A 6,463-nucleotide genomic window follows, 5' to 3' on the forward strand; every position below is an offset into this window, starting at 1 on the left:
ACAGTGTTCGCTACGATCCTACCACCTCATTTCACTTAAGCCACCAAACAGCCATCAAGAGGTTAAAACCTACTACTGACCTGATCCAGGATCACACTGGGGACCTAGACAGTAAATCTCCAAAGACCCCCTACCCATTGCTTGAGGTGTCAAGTTCCTATCACTCACAGAGCTTACAAAGAGCCAGTTGGATTTACTGATGCTTAACCGTAAGGATTGGGAAAGTCCCTCTTTCACGGCATTTGCGCAGTGCCCCAGGGGAAGTCCGGCTGTGGCAACGCTTTGCTGCAGCACCATAGGGGGAACCATGCCCCTGTGGGAACTTAAAAGCTCTTGCATGGAGATTCCGAAGGAGCCTTTAGCTACTGCTCCCATGCCGCTTTGGGAACCAGTGTGAGGTTTTCACCTCCTGCAGAGAAGGAGGCCAAGTCACTGGTGACTCCCAAAAATAAGAATTCTGCAGGGAAGACACCACCCGTCTGCCTGTGAACTCCACAGCTCAGTTAGCTGCTCTGCAGTGGAATAGGCAGGTCTCCCAATGTACGCACAGGGGATACCAGCTCCATGGAAGACTGGACAGTGAAAGGGAAGTAATAAGGCTTTAACTGGAAGAGGGAAAAAAAAGTTAGACACTCACCAAGAGAGCAGAGAGAAAAGGCACTAGGCATTTGTTAGAAGATTCTCTTAATCTGTATGATGGACACTACTAGTCCTTTTGCCTGCTGGAGAGAAGGAGGGGGAAAACTAACCCACCTGCCGGGGTGTGCAGCACAAAATGTATCAAAATGGCAAGGATATGTTAGTTCATCTCTTGCAGGATGAGGTCATGGCAGACCCACTAGAGAGGCTAACCTAGTACAAGCTATAAGGAAAAAAAACTTTCTTGATGTACTGGGCCAAATCCATCCCTGGTGCGTACCTTGGATAACTTCAGGAGTGTTACAGTGGGGATGCATCTGGCCTGCAGTGTGCAGAGGTGGATTTTAGGATGCACGAGTGACAGAGTAGAGACAGCTAAGGACATTATTTCACCCCACCTCTTCCTAACAGACACTGCTTCTTGGCTGAAAGTTTAAAAAGTGACTAGGAATTTTGGGTGCTCAACTGGAAACACCTTAAAAGGGCCTGGTTTTCAGAGGGTGGGCACTCAGCATTGTGTGCATATGAGGCCCCTTTAAGATGTCGAAATTTGGACAGCCAAAATCACTAGTCACTTTTTGAAATGTAGGACCTTATCTGTAGAAGGCACTGTCATGCTTAGAGCAGGACAGGGAGTCAGCAGGCCAGGCTTGTCCACTGTTTTTCTGTGGGATCTTGGACAATTCATGCCTTTGTCACTTGGTCCAGATCCTCAAAGGTGGCTCTTTAGGTGCCAAACCCTCAATGGGTAGAGATCTGCTTTATATCCGCTTTATATCCGCGGACCATGTTTGCAGCTCGCGGCTCAGATACGGATTCAAATTTTGTATCCATGCAGGGCTCTACCAATGGGAGTTAGGCAGCTATATACCTTTGATGATCGGGGCCACCGAGATGAGGCTGTTGCAATGCATTCTACATGGGGCTAACCCTTACATCCATTCCAAAACTTAAACTGGTGCAATATGCACCCCCCCACTTACCTTGTGGAGAGCACATTATATCCCTGGCAAGTAAAGAAGTATTCTTTTCCAAGTGAGCGAGTAAATGACACGTCCAAGGTCACATACAGTCTGCACCAGACTGGAAATTGAGCACAGGTCTTGAGGCCCGGTCTGGCTCCTTAATAACCACAAAAATCTCCCCCTCTCAGTCTGAAAGGGTACTGCCCAAAAAGACCAAAGGTAAAGCAGTTGGCACCAGCCTGAAAGAGGGAATGCTGCACCAATTCATGTGCGAAATAGGACACTTTTCCATCAGGATTGTCTGAACCAGCATGCAGAAAATAAGTACCTACTCCGTGTGAGAACTTAGGTTTCTTTCCCATGATAATGCACCATGCTGTCTCCACGCTGGCCCTTGTAAATGCCACTTTATTAATTATTATCTTCTTTTAAGACACTCTATTCTTAGTATCTGGCCTCTGAGCATGGATAGACTGCAAGAGAACACAACAGCCAGATGAGGCCTCTTATTCTGTAGACAATATGGGCTAAATTTTCCTCTGATTTACAGTGGTGCAACCACACTGAGCTCAAGAGGGCTTCGCCGATGTGATTAGCAGGCTCTCTCACCCACTCCCACAGGGATGTGGGGCTCCTTCATTGACTCACCCTGTAACCAGGATTCAGAAGCCTGCCCAAAGCTGAGGGATAAATTCTGCTGACTCACAATGGCAGGTGCAGCTTGTTAACTTCAGTGAGATAAGAAAGTATGGGGGCAGCTCTCTTGTCATGGGTGGGTTTAGAGACAGAAACAAGGTCTCCTAGGATACTTGCTCTTTGAGTCCTGAGCAGAGTCAGGCCCCACAAGGGGGTTGAGTTACATGTCATGTATAGGCTTTATCTTCAGCAAGCCATGTTCTGCTACTGAGAAGAAAACCAGGTCCTGTGTCTTCAGCTCTTAAGTCAAAGACAACCTTATAGAGGGCTTTATCACTATCCCCTTGTGACCTGTTATGCAAGTTTCCTTGTTCCGAGGGATTGTCTCACAACCTTGTACGTCCTTTTGATGCAGTTCAAGGCATGTGAAGGTCTCCTGCTGTGTCTAACCAAAAGATACTCTTATCTCTGGATTAACGGCTGGGAATGCCCAGGGTGTTCTGTTCCAGGGGGTCTCAGCCAGACAGATATTAATGCACATGCAAGCTAAGCACCCTCGATCTGACCTGCTCTTTTTGCGTTCACTTGGCTGTGATTTGCAGATTGCTGGAGAATTGTTACGCATCGGGTGGTGATACAAAATGTTCAGCTCTAGCTTTTTGTTACCCTGCAATTTTACCCTTCTTGTATCTGTAAGAAGAGCAGACAGATTGGAGGAAACACCAGGTTGCAAACAGTCAAAACATGGTTCTGGAACTTCTGGCCAGTCCATTCTGAAGGTGGACACCTTCTCTGGGAGCAGATGGGGCATTGGAACCTCTTGCCAGATGAGATTCCAGCTTCTACGGAACAGTTTAATTTTGTCACATTTAACTCTCCTGCATCTTCAAGGATCATAAAGATATGAGTTATTTGCTAGACTCACTAACAATCACATCCAACCAGCTTCCTAAGAGAGGTGTGGTTTTTTTTCGGTTTTGTTTTTAAATCCCTCTACATTTCAATTTTGACTGAAATAAATGGAGGAAGGGGATAATTGACAAATGCCATTGCCCAGTGACTAAAACTGAATCTGCTTGAAGAGCTAGATTCTGCCTTGACTGGGGAGTGGACCCAGTTGATTGAACAGGCCTTCTCCAGCTCTACCCACAGCCTAAACCAAGATTTAAAAAAAATATTAGTTCTTTCGGGTGCCAGGGTGTTTGACTTTAGGCACCTTAAAAGGGCCTGTTTTTTAGAAAATGCTAAGCACCTGCCTTCTGAGAATCAGGCCTCTATAAGGTGTCTCATGTTGGGCTCCCAGAATCACTTATAGGGTTTCCATCTCTGAGGCACAGCAAAACTGTCTGTGAGGTCAGGTCCCAACTTGGGGGGCTGGCCTGTGGGAGGGAGTAGGTCCCAGGGCTGCAGGGAAGAGGCTCAGTTCTTGGAAATTTGGAGAGATCTGGGACTGGGATTGGTCACCACTTCCCTATGAGCTGATGTCCGCCCTTTGCACACTACATGCATGCAGAGCAGTACCCAGGGTCCAGCTAGATAGCTGCGGTGCACTCCCAGCTGCCAAGCGCCCAGCCAGCAGTTAAGATATTGCATGTGTATGGAGCAAAAAACCTGGCAAATGACATCTTCTGTCCCTGGACAAGCGAGTCAAAACCCTGCCCAGTGGCCAACCCTATTACTCCTCACTTTTGAAAGTGGCCCAAAAGCTGCTACATGATTTATAGGGGTCCTTTTGCCCTGCAGGAGTTACTCCATCAGCAGAAGGCTGGGAGACTGTATCTAAAATAAATCCCAGCACTTTGCCTTTTGGCTGCAGGTGTAAAGAGTATCGGGGGGTAGCAGTGTTAGTCTGTATCCACAAAAACAACAGATCTGTTAGTCTTTAAGGTGCCACCGGACTCCTTGTTGTTTTGGTGTAAAGAGTCTGCAGCCATGTAGCGTTTTTGAAGGGAGCCAGATCTCTCCTAGCCTACCACCCCCTTTTGCCTGGGGACAGTTGTGGTGTTCCCAGGGGCAGCGAGGCTGAGCAGCGCCCGGAAGCATCTACGTGCTGCATGCAGGCTCTGCATGTGGGAATCTAGGGAGACAATGTGACAGGCGGAACAATGAGGGTCTGTATCGTACCGCTCTGGAGCCAGAGTAACCTAGTACTCTGTTGAACAGAGGGAAAGAGACGTTTTTAAAACAGCAGCATCCCCAGAGGTAGAATTCCTGCCAAGCTCGCTCATAATGCAATCAGCATGACCTCCTCAGCTAGAGGATGGGTCATTGTGATAGAGAAGGAAGTAAAAATGAGGGCGTGGGGATGGCGAATCCCAGGGGAACTCCTGCAGGCCAAACATAATCTCTGCTCTTTTAAGTCAGCCAACCTCCTGCGCGTCCCAGGTTCAGATCCCAATAGGGTCAACCCCAGAACTTCAACCTTTGCCAAGCAAATAAACGAAGCTCCACACAAGCTCTTTTCAAGCGAGACTTTAAATGAAGCCTGTCTACTCTGCACAGACACTAAAGCACTTATGGCACTACTCAGAAGAGTTGGGATTTGCACTGATGTTCTGGACCACCGTTTCCTCTGGCCCACCCCGGTTCCACAGGGCGCCAAATGGCCACTGGCTGCTTTGCACTGGTATTGGCCGTCTAGAGCCCTAAAGCTCTTTGCACAAAAGATGCTCATCAAAGATGATTCAAATAATATTTTATAGAGGTATCCGGCCACCGAGAGTCCAGTTAAACTTGGGATGCGTGGGCGGCAGTCATAACACCCCTTCCTGACTCCTCAATGGGTATGCATTCCTGGAGCACTGGTCTAGATGCATTCGCTGCTCCAGAGAAGGGCCCCTTCACAAGCCCATGGTTTTAATCATCACCGCTGCAATTGCAGTAACCTTAACAGCTAAGACAACCGTCCCTCCTTTATCCTCTGGGCATATAGTGCTGTCCCAGCCATTACTATATAGCACAATCACCAGTCTGTGCACAGGAGGCGGATCCCACTGTCACAGCCTGCACACAGAGTCGTCTTCTTTGTGCACAAGGAGTCTGCATGAATGTGAAATAGAGAAAATATTTTCTGGTCTTACTGACCCAAAATGATGGAGGAAACACAGGGAGCCACAGAAAGTCTATGGTTCCCTTACAGGCTACATGGGCCCTGCCACAGAAGAGCAGCCACTAAAACAAACATTGTGTCCCAGCTTAACCCAGAGGAGTTTATTTCTAGTAATCGTGCTCTCAGTGATGCGCAAACAGCTGGGCTCTGCATCGCCTGTGAACAATGCACTGCAGCACTGGGCGGAGAAAATAACTGGTTCAGTGTCCTGCTCGCTCTGCGTTAGGAAAAAGCACCCCCTGCTGGTGAGATGCCTGACTCAAAAGCACATTTGGCTCCAGACGCTAGAGTGCCTAGAGAAAGGCTGCGGCTTCGTCAGGCTTTGAAAAGCATCTGTAAAAAAAGTCCCTCTGCAAGTCATAACACTGCAGCGTGTGGGCGGTTTGTTTAATAGACGGTCTGACCATCATGTCAGAATACTGCGGCTGGGGAAGAAGCTGCATCTGCTCTCAGCAGCCGGGAAATACACAGGCAAGGCACAGAAAAAGATCTTGCTTGCTGCTGTTCTACTTCTAGTACTTGGGTTGGTATTTTATGGTGAATGTGTCTTTACACACAGAGAGAGACACTGCCCAAGGACTCTATAATGCTCTCCCTTCATCACCCTTAATCCAGCACTTTACAAACCTTCACTAAGCCTTTAAAAAATCGCCTACCTTCTGGGATGATGACAGCCCTTTTACAGAATGGGAAACCAAGGCACAGATAAGTTAGGTGACTTGCCCTCCCTGAATCAGTGGCAGAGCCCTGCCATCCTGGCTGCCTTCCCTTGCTCTAACCATGAGACAATATTCCCTCTTCGGAGCTGGGAACAGAACCAAGGAGTCCTGACTTCCTATTTCTCTGCTCTAGCCCCCCCCCACCCCCCCGACAACTCGTCATGTCAAGGAGATCAGTAAGGGGGCCTGGTTCCATTTCACCTCTCCCCCTTGGCTAGCCAGCGGGCCAGCTCACCAGCCAGTGCATCAAGCCCACTCAATAGCCACACAATTTTAGTCCCTTTACTTCAGGGCTGGAGTTTTATTTCTTCCAAATAAAAGTTTAACCTAAACGTTTCCACATCTCAACCACGCCCTTTCCTCTGACCCAGGGTCTCCTGCAGGCTCCGATCTCC

Source organism: Malaclemys terrapin, chromosome 19 (assembly GCF_027887155.1).
Source record: "Malaclemys terrapin pileata isolate rMalTer1 chromosome 19, rMalTer1.hap1, whole genome shotgun sequence".
NCBI classification, from domain to species: Eukaryota; Metazoa; Chordata; order Testudines; family Emydidae; genus Malaclemys; species Malaclemys terrapin.